Here is a 21624-nt window from a genome sequence, read left to right on the forward strand (position 1 = left end):
CCCTGAGGAAGTGACGTCAGCAGTCACGAAACGCGCGTAGGGTGGAGTTTCTGTAGCAGTGTTACGTTGCTTACGTCCACGCATGCACGGAGGAAAAGGGGAGCTTGAGCAGTGATATCATCGGTGTGAGACGAGGCGCTCCGAATCGAGGCCACGAAGCGGGGACACACGCTGAATCTCACCCCTATCTGCAGCAACCCAGCATCCTGCCACGCAAGCGGACGGCACATTGTACCACGTATATAGGGACTATAAGCATGTGAGTGCACTGATTTATAGTCTTGTTTTTATTGTATTAAAATTGTGACGGTATCATACCATTGGCCCTATTCCCTTATTTTCCGGTATCACGCTGGAGAGAGGCCTCCCTCTTATCAGAGGAGTCATCCCACCTGGCAACATAGCAGAATTAAGGTGACGGGGAAGAAGTGAAAGATACCTTTTGAGGCCCTTTTATAATCATTTTTATGTAAGTAGCTGGCAACGGTGGGGGAGTTGAAGTTTGACCAGAAGTACTGCGCAATGGTTGTTCTGTCTTTTATATCAATACAGATTTGATTCAACTACCTCTAAGGACCTCCAGAAAAGATTGGATTCCGGATTTAATATCCCTATCATCAAGGACCAATTGGACTTCTCTAACTGTCAGGTTATTCACCAGATAGTGCGCCAAGGACATTTATGTTTATTGTATGTTTTGTAGTGTTTGTTCAGTATTGATTGTGCATTCCTTGTGGATAGGTGTGTCATTCTCGTCCATAGGCAGCCACTTCCTCAGTTTAATAATTAGATTGCAGGATTCAGTTCATATTCATTATAAATTCATTTATAGAGGAATTAATAATTAGAGACTTATATATCACAAGTAGGTAGTTAAGTTAGGTTAATAGGTTGAGCGCTTTAGTATATGTTTTAGTTTAGCTTAATATCACCATCACTCCTGGATACAGATGACTTGCTTCACTCGGAAAAATCTGCATGCACAGCCTCCTATCCGATCAGAAGCCTTTCTCATCTGTTGCAGCATGAAACATCCAAGTGTGCTATGTAGCAAAGTCCGTAACACAGTACTCACAGGGTTACGGAGAAGACGCACTGGAACAAGCTCGCCTTGTCCACAATATTAGCAAGGTCTAGTAAGAAAGGTGTGGCTAAGAAAGAGGATGGTGAAAAAAAAATTATTCCCCCAGACTTTTTCCAAGTGGTTCAGGCTTTTTCTATTCTCGCTAGTGTGATGGGCAAAAAAATCTCCTCACCCCTGCTCAAATACCAGGATGTGGTTGCGTTTGCTCATAGAAATTATAGCGGAAATGGCCTGGTGGCTCTATGAGCAGTTTTACTCCAAAATGGCAGTTCGTAAGCAGTTGCCCTGGGATACTAAGGAGATGGATTTATGGATAGAACTCATGACAACACAGTAGCCAGCTCCCTTCCTTGGGGTGGCTGGCAGCGGGGTATCCACCGGACTGTCGGCCAATAGTGGAAAGGGTCAATGCTGGGCCTTTAATGGCCAATGCAGGTTTAGCGAGTGCCGATTCAGTCATGAGTGCTCATCATGCTGTGGTGCCCACCTCATTTCCAAGTGCATCCAAAGGGGCAGGGCAGGGGTAAACCTTTGCAGCAGTCTACTACAAATTTCCGTTAAACCAATTCGGATCCAAATGGTCAGCGTGACCTTTCAACATTGTGTGACCAGGCACCAGTCTAGTCATTGGGTTTGCGTAGAAACTAAGCAGAAGTGTCTTGGTGGTACAAGAGGGGTTTAAGGTGGGAAAAGTTGATACTGGAGTTATTGGTTCTTGCCAGAAATAGGAGGCCCCTGCAGGTTTTATTACTTCGTGATGGAGGTAATGACATGGGTAAATCGCTGGACTTAATCTATGCAATTAAGAGGGATTTAGCGCAGATACAGGTCAGTTTGTAATCCTGATTTTCACTCAGTAGTGGGTTGTTTCGGCCCAGATGGGTTACATCTGTCCAACATCAGCTTTGGTTTATTCAAAATTACCATTCAGTATGGGCTGGAGAAGGTCTTGGCAGGTCTGGCGATGTGGGGATAATTTAAGGGTTGTTAAATAGCCACGTTGGTGGTGGCTTTTGGGGGGTAAGTGCGGGTTAACCTTGCCCGATGGGGCTCTGTGGTATGGTAAAGCCAGGTGGTAGTTTTATTGGTAAGTTAGTAGTGCTCATTGGGCTTTGGGTTTCTGGAGTCCATTCTCGCAACTGACGAGTTATTTCAGTGGCCAGGCATGTACGGTTGTGTACCACTGGCCTTACCCATGAGTGGAGCTCTCTGGCAGGGTTGGCAATTATCTTGTTCTTTTGTTGTATTCAATAAAAGTTGTGGCCTTTGAACCTCCAGACCTGGTGTGTGTTTGTGTGTCTGTCTTTGTACTACAGTAATTTGCAGGCATCTGGGAGCATTATCGCAGGCTCTAAGGTCAAGGAATCCTTTAGAAAGCAAAGGATAAATCTGGTGCAATGCTTTTGCATAGGATTCGCGCCAGTTGGACAGCGGTTTTGTGCCAGTTTTGCAGCAGGGAGACTTTAGTAATTAACTCCTACAATTTTTTTTGCATTTTGAGATGGAGGAGGAGAGGAGAACTGAGAGTGATGTGAAAGAAAGTAATCAATTGGGAGAGAGAAGTACATCTTTCACAACTCTCTCTGCAAAGATGAGATTGCAATTTGGAGGGTGGGCAGATGGAACCCCTGGAGGTACTGCTGCCTGTCACAGAAGATAAGGCATCTCAAAGAGTTTGTCAAGTGACTTCACCCACACAGGGCACACACAGCACGTGAGACTTAGAGTAGTGGTTTTCAACTTTTTTTTTTTGGTTACAGAACCCTATAATTATATTGTGAAATTATGCAGAACTCCAGCCCTCTCTAATCACATATCTGAGATCAGACGTATTGTACAGAACCCCAACCATCTCTAATAGCACATCTGAGATCAAATTCCTCTATATTTGGTATAATTTTCAAATAACACAAAAATTGCATACCTTTAGGGATGCCCCTGTTGAAAAACAAACACTGTCTTAGGCTGCACTTATAGTGCTGGTGAAAGCGACGCGACCGATGATGTCACCCGTTGCCGTCGCCACTGGCGAAAGTTGTAATTTGATTTTTAACAACGCCGCTGGCGACAAGGCCAGTGACGTCACTAAAAGGGGCTGGTCACGCAATTTGATTGGTTTAGAGACAGCCACATGTGGCGACTGTCTCTAAAAAAATAAAATTTACTCGGCTTCAAAAATTTTGGGCACGACGTCGCTCCGTCGGGCTTACTGTAAGTGCTTGCGACTGAGTTAATGTATTTGTTTCGGATCGACGTTGCGTCGCCATCGCAAGGCACTATAAGCGCAGCCTTAGGGTGATGGATCCCTTTCTTTGGCCTCCTGTCCATTTTCTGCAACATGGAAGAGAAAACAGCAGAGGGCAGGCAATTGCCTGACTTATCAGAAGCCCGCATCAAATCAAAATGCAACTTGAGTTGAAAATGATACGTGTCCCTTTTAAAATTATTTGTAAACAGCATGCATAAAATATTGTGGGGGAGAAATATGGCTGCAATAAGTAATCCCTATGCTTCATATTAATTACAACTTTTATAATGTACCAATGTATTGCATTTCTTTTTCCACATTTCTGAGATATATATATAATTTCTTTATTCTTTCAGGTACATATAATCCTGTCACATTTGAGCTCACCTTAATCTGTTTTGCTAAATAGTTTTTTTTAGAGGTGTTTGACCCCTCCTTTTAGGTCCTTAAAATAAATTGTTTCCCCCTCGGTCACCTTGCAAGCACTCCCCCTCTTACACCCCTTGTCCTCACCCCCTCACAGTCTCCCCTCTTAGACTTCCCCCATCTTACTGTCCTCCTCCCTTCCCTGACACACGCTGGGCCTCCCTCTCACGCCGGCGCGCACCAGAAACCAAGCTGACTTCCGGCGCTGACGTCAGAGGACCCGGCGCACGTCAGCATCACAGCACCTCGACGTGGGACAGACAGTGAGAGAGAAGCCTGCAGCAGGGGAGAGCTGGGCATGGCGGCAACTGCTCTGACTGGCAGCTGCCCCCCCCCCCCCCCAGCAGCCACCCTGCATTCGTAGAGAGGTAATACATGTCCGGTATTACTTTCATTTTATACCAAACGCAGGGGCAAAATAGCGGGCTGTCTGGTTCAAAACCAGACATCTGGCAACCCTACACACAACCACGCTCCTCACTCAATTCTACACACACACACACACACACACACACACACACACACACACACACACACACACACACACACACACACACACACACACACACACACACACACACACACACACACACACACACAATTCCTCCCCCCTCCCCCACATACACATACATTCAATTCCTCCTATATACACACACACACTATAATATATGCACATACACATATACACACACGTTTAATAACATACACATGTATACACATACATATACACACATGTATACGTACTGTATAGACATATACACACACCCACTTCCTCTCTCTATAGAGCTGTTCCTGACTCATCTGTGTGGGAGGTGCCGAGTGCTGAGCAATGCAAGGCAGGGAACTGGACAGGGAATTAGGCAGGGGAGGTGGAGTTCCCCGTGTGCAGTCAAGGCCCCGTCCCCAGAGCAAGGCCCCGAATCCACACCAAACAGAGACCGCAGCAACAGTGCCGGGGTTTAGCGGCACAATAGTTACGCCACTGCTTGTGGACTCACAATTTTTCCTTCATAATTTTATTTCTGTTTTTGCCACTTTTAATTGCAAATAGCATACATGCTTCATTCATTTAATCCTTTAGGCACGTTCACATATTTCACTACGTTTAGTCTTCAAGATAATAAGAAATATTATGCATTTAGTATATGCTAAAATGGAGTTGACTGACGGGATTAGCAGGCTGAATTCCTTTTTGATCAAAAAGGTGCAACTAAATGACTCCCTTGTTTTAAGACTTAGGAACATGCAGAATTTCACGAATAAATTGCAAGACAATTTAGGAGGAGTACACAGTTCTTGTATTGGTTTTCCATAAATGTATGGCCAAATTATTTTCGCAATCAGCATGCGCCCACTATAGGGGTATGTTTGAGCTCACCTAATTCTGTTTTGCCACATATATGTAACTGTGTTTCCCCCACCTGGTGGGAGATTTGTCCATTACTACGGTGTATGGTGCATATACCTGCTGGTAACAGGAGGGCTGAGTTGTCCGCCTAGGGTAGTGGGGACACAGGATCAGGCTTCTGGGGTTCCTACCCCACATATCTCTTTAGCAGTGCAGCGCCTCCATCTGCCGTAGGCTCCAGGAACTGAAGGTGATCTCCCACGGTAGAACTTATTACCTCTCCCCCAAGTAAGGTCACGCACCAGGCAGGAGGTATATAACAACAGGAACGGTTTATTGTCTTCTGTACAGCACAGTTACACGGCAGGCTTCTGCCTGATGCAGTACTCTCAGCTCTCACTGAAGGATGGTCCCTGGACCACCACAACAGGCCAAGGGCACCCACAGCCGTCCTAGCTCTTCCCCACCTCCCTAGCAGAGGCATGGTCCACACTCACTCTCCCCCGAAGGGAAGAGTACAAGGGAAGGTCCCAATCGCAGGCTCCCAGTTGAGTGACCTGCCTTCCTCAGTGGGGGAAGGAACACTCTAATTTGGAGTGGTACTGCCCTTAAGTAAGCCAGGAGGAGGGCACCAGGTCTGGCTCATTTTTGGTCATGCCCAGGCCTGATGTCACCGCCACCCGCTGTCACTCAAGTGCCGCTCCTCAGAGGGGGAAAACCCCATATCAACTACTGGCAACCTGATTGTACCAGGGTTTACTGCCAGCCCAAGGGCACAATAGTAGCCATCAGATGACCTAGCTATATATATAAACAAAAAAAGAAAAATTCCACAATGCTTCAGCCTATGGTGTTACACAAATAGTACAGGTCTGGGCTAAGAAAACCAGCAAACACATTGAAGAACAGCTTTTTCTTTCTTTTCGACTTAAAAACTTGAGTTTGCTTGTTGGCTTGGATTGTGAAGTTGATAATAGTCTACTAATCAGACAAACAACAAGCATATACAGTAGTTGGTATCAGTGACATAATGGGTTAACTCTGAATGTATCGTCCGCTTCTTACATGCAGTGCCTCTTTTACTGTGCAAACACTGAATTTTTATTAAAGAGGTCTTACTATAATTGCAAAGACGGGTACTTACCTATTGTTTAACCATTTGAAAATTGGATGTATAGAGAGATACCCCACCTTAATTTATCAGTATGATGCACTCCTGCACTTAAACACAGAGTTACTACTCTGCATTGCAAATAATAGTTTTAACCCCTTTAGTCTAGACGGATGTGCAATACAGAAGCATAGAGTTTCTCACAGTGCCAGCGTGAAGTCATTGAGGCAGTAGGGGATAGCAGAATACATGACATCCCTGATATATAGGTTAGGACAGCTCAGTGCTGAGACTGCCAGAGAGTATTAATCTCTCTGCGGTGCGATTGAACTCAAGACAGACTTAACATCAGCAAGGAGAGATCAGAGATATGATGGTTGTAGCAGAAGGAGCTATAAGCAGAGATCAGAACAAAAAACAAGGAGGTCGTTTTAGTGCCTAGTTCATCATTACAATGACTGGTTGTTGGAGGCGGGGATGACATTTTTCATGAGATGAGCCAATGCCCCTCCTGGGAGAATTTTAACGCCCAAATTCTTTTACACAGTTTATTTGTGGTCGGCCAATAAGTGAATGGATGATCAGGGCATGTTAGATTTTGTTGTCTGTTAACCAATGTGCCATGAGTTATGACTTACTCCCTTACTATAGACACTGACTACCCATCCAAAGTTGATGCAAAATCTAGGTACAGTAGACTATAACTGCACAACTTTACTTATTTTATACAGTATCTAAAGTCAACCTTATTGTGAAAGCAAGTGCTACACCGAGGGAAGAGGGGATGGGAATATGTCACTGTAAATGAAATATTATTTTGATTCAATATATATTTTTTTACATGCATGTGCATAAAATGTAAGAGTGTTTCTTACATATGATGTAGATTGTTATCCTGGGAAGCTCATGTCACTTCAGCTCTGGTGTTTGTTTGACACAAGCAACATGTAAGAAAGTGATATGTAATAAGCAGAATTTGATACAAAGTCTGATAAGGCAAGCATAAGCTTATAGGGGTCCATGTTAAAATGGACAAGAAGCAAAAAGGGACACACTGTAATTGTTCACTTGCATGTCATTACCCAGAATCCCTGGCTGCAGCAGAAGCTTTTTACGCAAAGAGATAATGGGGAAAGGCAGGGTTGCAGACAGATGTGAATGTGCTCACAAGTAGAGAACAAAGACAGAGAAAGAAAGCCCCTAATTATGTTCACTCAATATTTTGGAGAAATTGCGTTGTGACAGATAACTAAAAATTAACTTTTAATTGTAATGTTAAAATAGGAGATCGTAGATAAGACGCAAATACTTAAAATGACAAGGGGATTTATAAACTCTGGAATGCCCTTCCTCTCAATATCCGACTAGCACCCTCTCTATCCACATTTAAGACCCACCTCAAAACACAACTGCTTAAGGAAGCATACGAGTAGCTCCATGGCTGATAATTAACACGTCATACATAAACCTTGGCCCCCTGCAGACGAACTAACCAGAACGCTCTCGTACTGTCTCTGTACGTGCTTCCTATCAACAAATTAGATTGTAAGCTCTTCAGAGCAGGGTCTCCTTTTTCTAAATGTTACTTTCATGTCTGAAGCACATCTCCCCTTTGTGTTATTTATATGATTGTCACGTATATTACTGCTGTGAAGCGCTATGTTCATTAATGGCGCTATGTAAATTAATACATTTAGAGTATTCACTATTCACTATTACACTGATACCCCTCATAAATCTAGGGACAATGTTTAGTTAGTCAGTGTGTAATCAAATGATGAGATGTATTATCAGAAAGAAAACAGAGTATATAATAGTGATTTGTTCCTCCTGTGAAACCAGGGATCAGTGGCTGTTTATTTCACAGGTCTGATGCAAAATGTAGGTACTGTATATACCGAAATCCTCTGTACTCTTAAGTTGCAGCTAGTACAGTAACAATGTGTGGTTGTTACTTCAGAAAATTATCACAATAAAAGAGGCAACATGTTTGTGTCACATACAGTACATCCTGCTCTCAAGTCCCATTTGTGAACAAACTGGCACAGCAGGGGCAGCAGCAGGGCAAATTTCTCCTCCACGTAGATATACATTTACACATACATTTACTAACGTACTAAAACCATCTATTGTTCAGAAACCTGAATCATTACAGCAGAGATTGATTACAGTGCAAATACACACACGCACAGGCATGCTGTTCTATGTACAGAGAATGTTTACAGGAGAGGCAAAATAAATCCCATGCTACACAAACACGCATATGCCATTAGCTGAACAAGCTCCTTCTCCACACACAAATAAACCCACAATGATGCATACAGTACAAAGACCTCTCTTATTATATTATAACAATGCCGGTAAAGTTGAAATCTCAGCACATATCCACACATACACATATGCACACATACACATATGCTCACATACACATATGCACACATACACATATAGTGGCAAACTGCTCCCTTTATGTAGCGCTACCGCTTGCCCAGGCTCTTCCTGACACAGTCTTCTAGTGTTTGAGCACTGCAAGTCCCCTCTCAGGGCCTTCACCTCTTCCCAGTGCTTGCTATGGGTTTACATCAGAGCCTCCTTCAAATTTTAGAGCTCTGCGTTTTTTGTCGCTAGGATCGCCAATGCTTCTGTTGTCCAGGCCTCTTTCTCCTTGGTGTACTGACTCATGGGGATGGAGCAGCCACTTGCTCCCTTTTTTTCCACTTTCTGCCTTAAAATCGGACAGACAGCTGCCTAATATTCTGGGACTATGTCACAAAATACTCACATACACATATGCTTACATACAGATATGCACACATACACATATGCTCACGTGTACGGGTTGAACTAGACACCAGTGGGCTCCTGTACATGTTAACCCCCCACGGCCTGACCTGTTGTGCCCTGAGGGTAGAGGGGGGAAGGCCGACCGGACCTATCTTTAAGGGACTGCGATGGAAGAGAATAAACACAGGCAGTGATTGCGGAAGTTGGGCCCAAATTCAGGTGGTTCCTAGCTTCTGTGTTAGGACCACCTGCGTGGGCTCCTTCTGCCGCCGGGTGAGGCACCACATCATAGCTAGGGCCCAGGGAGGGGGTATGGAGAGAGAGAGGGTGACCTCTATAATATCTGGAACACTGTTCTGGCTGCTAAAATAAGGGCCAGAACAGTGTTCCAGCATGTATAGCATGGGCCCCTAAAGGTGTTGGGCCCTGGTGCTGTTGGAACCAGCTGCACATATGGTAGTTCTGACACTGCTGATATGCAAGACTGTAGCTGTGCAGGCTCCCTCAGATACACATTATACTTGACCTTAAAAAGAAACTAAGTATTGGCAGCACTGACTTCTAACGAACTGCAAATCTGCAACCTGAGTGATATGAACGGAACAGATCTATCAATAAACACTTCCCAGTCGCAGTATAGCAGAGAGTGATTAGCATTAATCTTCCAAAGGGACTATTAAGTAAGTAAGAGCAGCTAAGGAAGTGCCAAGGACTACGGAACCCAAACAGTCACATTTTATGTATTTCAGTTGCACAATATAAAGACTGGACATGACCAGGGAGGCTGCGAGGAAGCCCCTCCTTCTTTCTTTTACCAGTACCCACACAAACACATAAAAATAATGACATACTCGGTCTGGAGGTATTAAAAGGTTGCGGCTTTGTTTATTATATAATATTTGTAATAGCGTAACTGCTAGTTCCTGACAGAATGCTCGCTTAATAGGTGACGTGAAGGGTCAGACGGCCCTTGACCCACTGGACCCGTCAACCGTTGCCATGCCCACTTGAGCCGGCTGTTGTCACGAGTGGGCTCCCAAAATTTACATCCCGTGACAATGCCCACTCGCCCCTACGCCCAGGCTTTATCAGCCCCGTGCCCCTTCTGGCAAGTACAAGCACTTACCCCCCCAACTACCACCGCAACAGAGGCAAACTGGTCAAACTAACCCCTCCTTTAGGAACTTCAGTCCTTTTGTTTGTAAAAAGTATTTTCGGGTTCACTCTGAAAACAAAATGGTATAAATTAACAGCTTTCACAAGCAATATTGCTCAATAGCCCACAACCATAACAGTTTTTCGACTCGTTGACGAAACGAATTGCCAAAGACTAATTACATGCTAAACTTTCTAATCATAAGGGATGGGTGGGTGGAAAACCATTGTGGCCAGTAGCAAAGTGAGCGCTATGTCTTTTACCTCCCTAGCTCCTCCCTTTCCCACTCACAGCCGCATCCATGGTCAATCAGCTGTAAGGGAGGCCTTGCCCCCTGCTCATGGCAGCCCATTGGCTAGAATTGCTGCTTGATGGTAGTTTTGCATTCTGTTTTCACTGGCTGGTGGTCACTACTCTCCTGACATTGAAATAAAGGACAGGTACTTACTACTTGCTTAATTGGTCACAAGGTGATAGTCTTGCAACCGTGATCTATATCTCTATAGATATATGTGCGTGTTTCACATTCTAGCCCCAATTACTAGTTTTAAATATCTGGGCATATGGTTTGACTCCCATTTAACAATTGGGTTGCACATTGATACCCTGACATCCAAAATCGATGCCAAACTAGGTGTACTTAATAGGAACAAATCCTCCCTAAGCCAGCTGGTCAGAAAGCGCATCACACAGCAGATGTTAATGCGAATTATAGACTATGGGGATATAGTATATGGCACAATAACCCAAACTCATCTTAGCAAACTAGACGCCCTCTACAATTCAAAATGCCGCTTTGTCCTACAATCTAACTACCACACACATCACTGCGAAATGTTCAAATGACTATATTGGCCATCACTTGAGTATAGATGCAAAGTTCATCTCTCCTGTCCTGCCTTTAACTACTTTCTGGACAAGCTACACGCCTATCTTAACAAGCTCTACACCCCTACCGTATGCAATACGTATCATCTGAGATCTGACTACAAACGATTGTTTGCTCTACCAAGGTTCAACAAAGTATCTGGCCGCACCTCCTTCTCTTACCATACACCTCACACCTGGAACAATCTACCTGAGACTCTCAAAGCCGCCATAAATCTAAGTTCCTTCAAAACTAAAGCTCGCTCACATTTTGATCTGATCTGTAACTGTGTCATACGCCTAAAAGATAAAATATTTTAAACAGTTCATGCAATGTCTTTATACATAATGTATAACCCAGTTAACTTAATTTAACCATGTATTTGTCATCATAACGCCCAGGACATACTTGAAAACAAGAGGTAACTCAATGTATTACTTCTAGTGAAAAAGTTCAGTCCGCGCTCTGGCTCTTTAAACCTGGAATGTTGATTCTTCTCTGTTCTTTTGCTGCTCTCGTGTTTTGAGGTGTCTTCCCCAACCTCCAAAAGTGGATTCCACCGGAAGGCTCCGACGGCGATACCAAATGTCAACAAGAAAGATAAAACACAAAAGCGCACCAAGATGAGAGATGTATAATGTATTACCAATAAATAAAAATAGTAATCACTTACATGAATAAAATCTTTAATAATCCCCGATCGTAACGATGACTGCAGTGGTGGGGCGTCACATAAGGTATGCAGGGGCAATCACAGTCCTGGGAGATCAGTCCCGCGCGCTGGGGCTGTCTCCGTTGTGCTTCCTATCATCCACGTGTGTGAGCGTGGTGAGAAGCGTAGCGCGCATGCGCAGGAATCGAAGCCCTCTGTTGGTGTCCTAAGGACTGCGATTGCCCCTGCATACCTTATGTGACGCCCCACCACTGCAGTCATCGTTACGATCGGGGATTATTAAATATTTTATTCATGTAAGTGATTACTATTTTTATTTATTGGTAATACATTATACATCTCTAATCTTGGTGCGCTTTTGTGTTTTATCTTTCTCAATGTATTACTTCCTGGTGAAAATTTTTATAAATAAAACAAAAAAAATTATAGTTATAGATATATAGAGAGAGGAGCAGTTGGCACACAAATATTCAGGCAGACCTCGGATGCTTATCCCATATGTATAAGGTATACGCATAACCCTGATGAAGGTCCCTCTGTGGTGGCCGAAACGTTAGTTGCAGCGCCCTATTTGTTTCAATACATTTTTTTGTCTGGATTACAATTTGCAGTGTACTGTCTCTCATTACTGGATGTCCATCTGAATATATATATATATCTATATATATATATATATATATATATAGATATATATATATATATATATATTGTGACATAGTCCAAAAATGTTAGGCAGCTTTCGGCCCCATTTTAGGTCAGAAAGTGCAGGAATAGTTAAAAAATGGTCCATTCCACAGCTTCACATTCACTCAGGCTGCTGGATGGAAAATCCAGACCACAGATTACAATGGGTCTAGTTCTCCCTCACCTACTCTTCTAATCACATGCACATGTATTTAGAGCAGAGAGGTTTGCATTTCACTCTCTCTCCTTAGAGCCTGGAGGATGGGGGTATCGCTGCTCCCCTGCATCCAGTTTTGGGGTGGACGGCCCCTCCAAGTATTACAGTACCAGAGGATTTGCCTGTACACTTGGGACCGAGTTCCCACCACGAACAGATAAGACAAACAAATGTTTATTGCTGTTTCTAAAAGACTATGCTGTATCTAGTGACCCTAAATGAGAGGGCATTGTTTTAAGCTGGGGAACCAGGTTAGTTGGCCCAGCAGCAGTTAGAGGCTGATTCTGATGTGTAGTTAGATCCCTGAAAGGGATAGGATTTCTTTATATGATTTGGTGTTTATTTCTTAAAAGTGACACTGTGTGAAATGCTATGACACTGATATAAGTGAACCGCTGAATGAAAATGTCTGAGTGCCTCTAACCTACACATGTTAAAGCTGCAGTACGTTACTTGGATGAAAATAAAGCAGGCAGAAGCCTGAGTTAAGCAACATAATACTTTGCATGGTCCTATTTGTTGTATAATTAACCCTAGAAGACTGTGTCGGGAAGAACCCAGACAGACGTCAGCGCTACAAAAAAGGGGCGTTTGTCACATATGGTGGAGAATGCGGGTTGACACTAAAAAGTCTGTGGGTTTGCAAATAAATGCGGGGCTTTAAAATGGCCGCCCAGCTGAACTAAAGTACAGATGCTATGAGTGAAGTCTGTCCCACTGTGTATATCAGTTGTGCTTCTAGCATACACAGAGAATGTGTGAAGTGTGGATGCAATAGCACCGTGAACCCAAACAGAAAACCGAAATGTTTTGCTGAAGAAAAAAATTGCATCTAGCAAGTGCTGTTTGTAAAGCTAATGCCTTTTGCTGAAGTGAGTGAATTTGCAGCTAGCAAGTGCTGTATGTAAGTTGCTGAAGTGAGTGAAATTGCAGCTAGCAAATTGTCCCTGCCGGGTTTCTAAAATGGCCGACGTGAAATGTTTGTTTTGTAATGCACGTAATCATGAAAAACAGTGTCCCTTCAGGCCATACAATGATGATGACGACGACTCGTATGTGGCCCCTGGAGAGCCGTACCCACAGATGAATTTAGTATGCTGGGCCTGTCGTGAAGTAGGTCACATGGAAGATGTGTGCCCCAAAATTTTCAAAGACGAAGAGCTGCAAAAGCAAGCAACGCCCTGTGAGTGCAAGCAAGATATGAAAGCTACCAGTGAGTGTGTGCCCAGTACCACTGATATCTCTGGAGCTAATAAAGCAAAGAGAAAGAAGAAAAAGAAAACTGTTCCTCAAGTTACAGGGGAAGTGACTGAGCCACTTGAACCTGCGCTGTCAGGACATACGTCAGAAAGGCGCCGAGATGTGCTGCAGACCGGAATGACCGGCAGAATTGCCACGGGAACAGTGGCAAAGGAAAAGGAGGAGCAAAGGGAAGCTGAATCCTTGATCCAGGATAAAGAGGCTTTGGTTTCTGCACTCCAAGCTGCCCGCCATGATTATGAAGTCCTGTGCCAGGGATTGATGAAGGAGCGAGAATGTTGGAAGAAGGAGCAAGAAGCTAACAATAAGGAGCGAGAAGCGAACGCCGAGTTACAGAGGTGTATACTCCCAGCTTTACAAGAGCATGAGGCTTTGAAGAAAACAGAGTCTCTCTTACGGAGTGAGCTGGAAGAGGTGACGACTAGTCTGGAAAAGGCCAACACCGTAATTGCCACCATGGATGAAAAACAGATTAAGTCTGACAAATTGATTGCTATCCTAAAACAGAAATACGGGAAGGCTCTACAAGAGGTTCACGCGCTCAGCACAGAGGTGCAACACTTACGCCTGGAGGGCCACGGTCTGAACACAGAGCTGGGAATATTGAAGGAAACCTGTGAGAATGCCCTGAGTAATTTAGAGACTGTAAAGAGAGAGAATGTAATTCTGACACAGAAAAATTCAGACTTGACTGACCATATCAGTGAAGGTGATAAGAAGCTACACCAAGCAGGAAAAGTGGAGAAGCAATTGATCCAGGAAAAGTTAGAAATACAGGAAGAGCTGCAGAAGCGGATGGCTGAGCGCGAGATACAGTGTGCCGAAAGGGAGGAGGTGTCCGAACGTTAGGTGGTCTGCCTGACATTGCGCTATGAAAGTGAGATGGCCGAAATGCACAAGCAGCTGGACCACACGGCAAATGAGGGGGAGTTAAACCTTGCGCTGAAACAGATGACAGATATGGAATCGCGACTCAACTCCAAAGAAGTTGAATTAGAAGCTGCTAGAGTGGTTCAGCCGGGATATCAATCCTACCTCCTAACCAAGCAAGCTGTACGTTCCTATACGCATATCTTCAATGCTGTTGCAATATTACGATTTGCTATAAAGATGAAGTTGGAGAAAGAGATTCCAAGGCTAAAAGAGACACGGTCACAAAAGGAGACCAGGGAAAGTAAACTCGATGCCCCCACTGATGACAAAGAGGAAGGAGAAAGAATTGAATTGACTTTGATTGTGCTGCTGTTATTCCAGAAACAGATAGGCACCCTCCTGAGAATACTGAGAATATACTCCCTGATCTGGGATTCAAAAATCCAGATCCTCAATTTCATTTATGTTGTCCAGAAGATTATCAAACTAGTGAACACACCCAGTCCGCCACAGAAGATGTTTTAGCCAAGTGGGTGGCAGTTCCTGAAAACACAAACTTGATGAAAAATCCTGATGACATTGTTAATGTGGACTATGCTTATACAGAGGCAATTAGGTCTCCCTAAGGCCTGGTAATGGCCCGAAAAGGGAAATCAAAGATTTCTGATGAGAGGAGACATCTAAGTAAGAAGTACCATAAAGGTTCAAAGGTTGCAAAGCAAAAGCGACGAAGGTAAACACTGGCCTTGAATTTTTCCGGATCTCGCCACCCTGGGCCACAATATAAAGACAAAGCCTATCCGGCCCCAGAGTTCCGTCAGAAGCTAAAGAAACAGTCCAGTAATTTGCAGGTTGCAGCGGGCTATGAAATAAAGTCAGAGGATGTAATAGACTGGAAGTCAAAGAAAAAAAAAATGTTTGGGGAATTGACCGATATTTTTTTGTTATTACACGTGTGGACTATGTCACGGACACTTAACTTTGTAAATAAGCTAGTGTAGTTATGCTATATTAGGCCTCTAGAATAAGCATTTTGGCAATATTGCAATGTTATATTGGTTCTCTGTGTTGAAAATGTAGCTAAACTACAAATTACTATACAGGGTTGATGGCCCTTTTTGTTGGTAAATATAATGAGGTTCATATTCTAGAGTAGAAAAACCCAGGGAGGTAATAGAAACTGTCTGGTTTTGTGGGTATATTTAGCATATCCTGGGTTATAAGAGTGTGTGCTAGACATTTATTTTTCAAAATAGTTCCCTAATAGAGAGCAACAAAATATGTTTGCCAAGTATAGTCTCTTATGACGAAAACTATTGTCCATAATTGCAGTGGAAAAAAAAAAAAGTTAATATTCGTGTCGTGAATGTTTAATATTGTACTGCGGAGTTAGCTCAAGTATTTCAGGTAGGACGCACACCCCAGTGAGGTCCATGGCCGCTCACCCCAGTAGGTGTGAGCTGGGGAGGGGGATATGTGACATAGTCCAAAGATGTTAGGCAGCTTTCTGCCCCATTTTAGGTCAGAAAGTGCAGGAATAGTTAAAAATGGTCCATTCCACAGCTTCACATTCACTCAGGCTGCTGAATGGAAAATCCAGACCACAGATTACAATGGGTCTAGTTCTCCCTCACCTGCTCTTCTAATCACATGCACATGTATTTAGAGCAGAGAGATTTGCATTTCACTCTCTCTCCTTAGAGCCTGGAGGCTGGGGGTATCGCTGCTCCCCTGCATCCAGTTTCGGGGTGGACGGCCCCTCCAAGTATCACAGTACCAGAGGATTTGCCTGGACACTTGGGACCGAGTTCCCACCACGAACAGATAAGACAAACACATGTTTATTGCTGTTTCTAAAAGACTATGCTGTATCTAGTGACCCTAAATGAGAGGGCATTGTTTTAAGCTGGGGAACCAGGTTAGTTGGCCCAGCAGCAGTTAGAGGCTGATTCTGATGTGTAGTTAGATCCCTGAAAGGGATAGGATTTCTTTAAATGATTTGGTTTTTATTTCTTAAAAGTGACACTGTGTGAAATGCTATGACACTGATATAAGTGAACTGCTGAATGAAAATGTCTGAGTGCCTCTAACCTACACATGTTAAAGCTGCAGTACCTTACTTGGATGAAAATAAAGCAGGCAGAAGCCTGAGTAAAGCAACGTACAGGCATACCCCGCTTTAAGGACACTCACTTTAAGTACACTCGCGAGTAAGTACATATCGCCCAGTAGTCAAACGGCAGCTCACGCATGCGCCTGTCAGCACGTCCTGAACAACAAAGTTGAACTCCCTACCTGCACCGAAGCTGTGCACAAGCGGGAAGACTATAGAGCCTGTTACAAATGCCTTATTTACATCAGTTACGCACGTATATGATGATTGCAGTACAGTACATGCATCGATAAGTGGAAAAAAGGGAGTGCTTCACTTTAAGTACATTTTCGCTTTACATACATGCTCCGGTCCCATTGCGTACATTAATGCGGGGTATGCCTGTAATACTTTGCATGTTCCTGTTTGTTGCATAATTAACCCTAGAAGACTGTGTCGGGAAGAACCCAGACAGACGTCAGCGCTACAAAAAAGGGGCGTTTGTCACAATATATATCTATATATATAGATATATATATATATAGATATATATATATATATAGCCATGGCTGGTCCAGCTATCTCTCTACCTTCCCTCTACATAAGTTTTAATAGATGTAGACAGTGACAGGCTATCTCATGGGGTTTTCCCCCTCCTCATGCTGACTTCCTGAGTGACAGGAGTGGAGTGGAGATGACACAGGGATCTGTGATAGCCAATGGTGGTACAGATAATGGGCCCTCCCTCTTTAAGCTATAAGAAGGAAGTGTCTTAATTATACATTGAAGTTCAGCCCCTTAGGGGTGAGACCTTCAGTTGTTTTCCAGCCTGCCCCCGCATGGGGTGGGAGAGTGGTGGAGACATCTCCTCCCAGCTGGGAGGGAGACGTGCTCAGACTCGTGGGCTGAGGGCAACAAGCTACTCTAGCCAGGCCTCAATATTACCCGAAGGCCAATACCATCCAGAAGCCAGGGATCTATCCTATCAACTGAAGCATACGCTGTAATGACACCGGCAGTGGCTGCTACAATAAAGATCATCCTCATTTATACTTCTGGCTCGGCGGCAGTCTGTTGGACAGAGGTATTGGGGGTAAAGGTTGTGATGGTGGGACTGCCTTCAGCTATGCTGAACCCACTATGTCTGGAGGTGCTGACACCAAGAGGAAGGAGAACCAGCATATCCCCAAAAGGACTGTCCTGCCCCCCCCCCACCCCCCAACCATCATGGGCAACTCATCTCTCCTGTTCCCTCGCAGGTAATCAGCACTACATCAGCAGTAGCCTACCCAAGTTCTCTCAGGGGGGAGGGGGGGGGAAACAGGTGCTACACACACACACATATATATAATATATATATATATATATATATATATATATATATATAGCCAGGTCTCCCCAGCCTGTCAGCACCCCCCTCACCTAGCTGCCAATCGCAGGTGCCGCCGAGTCCAATGGCGGCTCCGCACGGCGATCGCAGAGGTGAGGGCGGTCAGATCCCGGCTCGGGGGTTGCCGGGGTCGCGTGCGGCCGGTTGCCAAGGCCGCACGCGCGTCACAGGGATCCCGGCGCTCTCGGAGCCGGGTGGTGAGGGCGCCACCATTGAATAAGGACTCGTGCATGCGCAGGTAGGGCCCCAGAGTCAGGGAGAAGTCGCGCGAGGGCAGGAATAGGAAGGGAGAGGTTGAGGCAGCCCCCAAAAGCTTGCGCAGGCGCAGGACAGCCCATAGAAAGCCCGCGAAGCCCTAGCCTACCAGGGAAGGCTCTAGGTAGGGACTACGAGTCCCAGGAGCCTCTGCGTGCCCCACGTGACACCAGGGAGCCAATAGGGCTTAGGATCTCCAGGCAGGCATAAAGATACATTTTCGCGGGCTTGCAGCATGACAGGCAGTTGGAGCTGGGGAGCTGTGAGGGAAGGAAGGGTGCGGGGAGTGAGTGCAGCTCCTGCACCCAGATAGGTACCCACATCCCAGGTAGGCCCCACCAGGGTAGTGGGTAATTGAATAGGGACGGCCTAAGATAGGGACGCTGCCCTTAGTGTCAGTGTGCTGTCTTGTCAGGGTCACGGCTGTCAGTGCTGTGAGGTCTGACAGGCAGGCACAGTGTTGTGCAGCACGTTGGCTGCAAGCATCCAGTGGGTCACAGCTTGTTGCTGCAGGCGCTGGGATCAGTTAAGTAATAGTCAGGACTGGGAAGAGTTAGGGGAGTGGGGCAGGTTATTAACCCCTGTAGGCCCCTAGGAGTTTCCCCCTAAGCCATCAAGGTTGCTGTGCTGTAGGGACGGCCTATAGTACAGTATTGTCCCTGTAATTATAAGAGTCAGTGAGGGACTCAGTGGGCGCTGCGCCTCCGTGCAGCGAGGTGGGCGCAGTTTATCGTTGCGGCTGCAGCAGTCCTCCGGGTGGGATCGCCCTGGAGGTGGTTCCGGTGTTCTTCGGTTGCCGGATCCTTTGCGAAGCCAGTTGGAGATCCGAGCACCGGAGTGCTCGGGCAGGTACTATTAAATCAACAAGTGCACCAACTAAGGGCCCTTAGTTTAATAGTGACTGCGCAGTCACCCATATTCTCTCTCTCTGCAAGAGTGCGGGACATTGGGTCGGGATTCCATGGACACTGGGTGGGATCACTTGGTGTTGGGGAAGCATCCTGTGCGACGCCGCAGTCAGTGTCTCCTCCCGAGAGGGACACCTGTTATATTCAGTATTATATTTATTTATTTATTTATAAAATATTTTACCAGGAAGTAATACATTGAGAGTTACCTCTCATTTTCAAGTATGTCCTGGGCACAGAGTAAAACAAATAATACATGGTTACAAGTACAGTTACATAAATGAACAGGGTATATATACATTATATACAAGACATTGCGTGCACAGTTAAAGAAAATATATATTATGGGCGTATGAAACAGTTACAGACCAGGTTAAAATGTGAGACAGCCTTAGATTTGAAAGAACTTAAACTGGTGGTGGATGTGACAGTCTCTGGTAGGTTGTTCCAGTTTTGGGGTGCACGGAAGGAGAAGGAGGAACGTCCGGATACTTTGTTGAGCCTTGGGACCATGAACAGTCTTTTGGAGTCTGATCTCAGGTGATAGGTGCTGCATTTGGTTGGGGTGAGGAGCTTGTTCAGGTAGCTGGGTAGCTTGCCCATGAAGAATTTAAAGGCAAGACAGAAAAGGTGAACTTTGCGCCAAGACTCTAGTGATGACCAATCTAGTTCTTTGAGCATTTCGCAGTGATGTGTGTTGTAGTTGCATTGGAGAACAAAACGACAAATTGAATTGTAGAGGGTGTCAAGTTTGCTAAGGTGGGTTTGAGGTGCCGAGCCATATACTATGTCTCCATAGTCAATAATTGGCATTAGCATCTGCTGTGCGATACGCTTTCTGACCAGGAGACTTAGGGAGGATTTGTTCCTGTAAAGTACCCCTAGTTTGGCGTAGGTCTTGGTTGTCAGGGTATCAATGTGCATCCCGAATGTTAAGTGGGAGTCAAACCATAAGCCCAGGTATTTAAAACTAGTGACAGGTGTTAGGGTGGTGTTAGCGTTGGTTTTAATCAGGAGCTCAGTCACTGGAAGCTTTACAAATTTAGTCTTGGTCCCAAATACCATTGTTACCGTCTTGTCAGTGTTTAAAAACAGTTTGTTTTGAGAAATCCAGTTTTCGAGTCTCAAAAAGTCAGACTGAAGTTATGTGTTGAAGGTCAGAGAGGCTATGGCTGTGTGCATATAGGATTGTGTCATCTGCATACATGTGTATTGAGGCTTCCTTACAAGCTGTGGGAAGATCATTAATGAACACTGAGAATAGTAGGGGCCCCAGAACAGAGCCTTGCGGGACACCACAGGTGATATCCAGGGGGTTGGAGTTAGAGCCTGAGATGGACACATGTTGGGATCTTCCTGATAGGTAGGACTGAAACCAGTTTAAAGCATGCTTCCCTATTCCAGAGCTCTGGAGTTTGTTAAGCAGGATAGCATGATCAACTGTGTCAAAAGCCTTTGCAAAATCTAGGAATACTGCACCAGTGAGTTGTCCCCGTTCCATTCCACACTGGATTTCATTGCAAATTTTAAGCAGGGTAGTTACGGTGGAGTGTTTGGGCCAAAAGCCAGATTGGAATTGGCTAGGGAAATTTGTTTTGGTATAGAAATCGCTTAGTTGGGAGTGGACACATTTTTCCATGACTTTGGATAGAATTGGGAGAAGTGAGATTGGCCTGTAGTTTGAGACAGTGTTTTTGTCCCCACTTTTGAAGATTGGGACAACTCTGGCAGTTTTCCAGGTCTTAGGGATATGGCCTGCAGACAGGATAGAGTTGACTATGGAAGCAATTGGTTTGGCAATGGCTGGGGCACCAAGTCATAGGAACCTAGATTGTAGTAAGTCAGGTTCACATTGGCTGCTTAGTTTTAGTTTGAGGAGCACTTGTATAATCTCCTCTTCAGATACTGGGCCAAATTGAAAATTGTGGGCAGTGTTTGGAGGGGGTGGGATTATAGGGGTACTCCCAGGATGAGATTCAGGTTTGTGGTTTGGGCTGCATTTCGCTAATAAGTTAGTGGCACACCCCACAAAGTAATCATTGAATGCATTTGCAATGTGCCAACAGGTAACGCACCACACGCTGGTAACACGGTATGTTCTCCGCACCCACATTATAATCTGCGATTGGGTGGGGGAATACCCGTTACATTTGGAGGCGCTGCTGAGAGAGACCTGGGGTGCCCTGTTCCATTTTTTTAAATTGTGCGATTTTTGTTTCGCCATGAGGAAGCCCTCAAGGCGGAAGA

The 21624-nt window shown here is 44.8% G+C and overlaps 1 protein-coding gene across 2 annotated transcripts in view; it reads right to left on the reverse strand.

Annotated features, from left to right (window-relative positions):
* The window catches only part of KIRREL3 (kirre like nephrin family adhesion molecule 3), a 945792-nt gene that overhangs the window by 522583 nt on the left and 401585 nt on the right, over positions 1 to 21624 (reverse strand). The window lies entirely within an intron of this gene.

Source organism: Ascaphus truei, chromosome 6 (assembly GCF_040206685.1).
Source record: "Ascaphus truei isolate aAscTru1 chromosome 6, aAscTru1.hap1, whole genome shotgun sequence".
In the NCBI taxonomy this organism is placed as follows: Eukaryota; Metazoa; Chordata; class Amphibia; order Anura; family Ascaphidae; genus Ascaphus; species Ascaphus truei.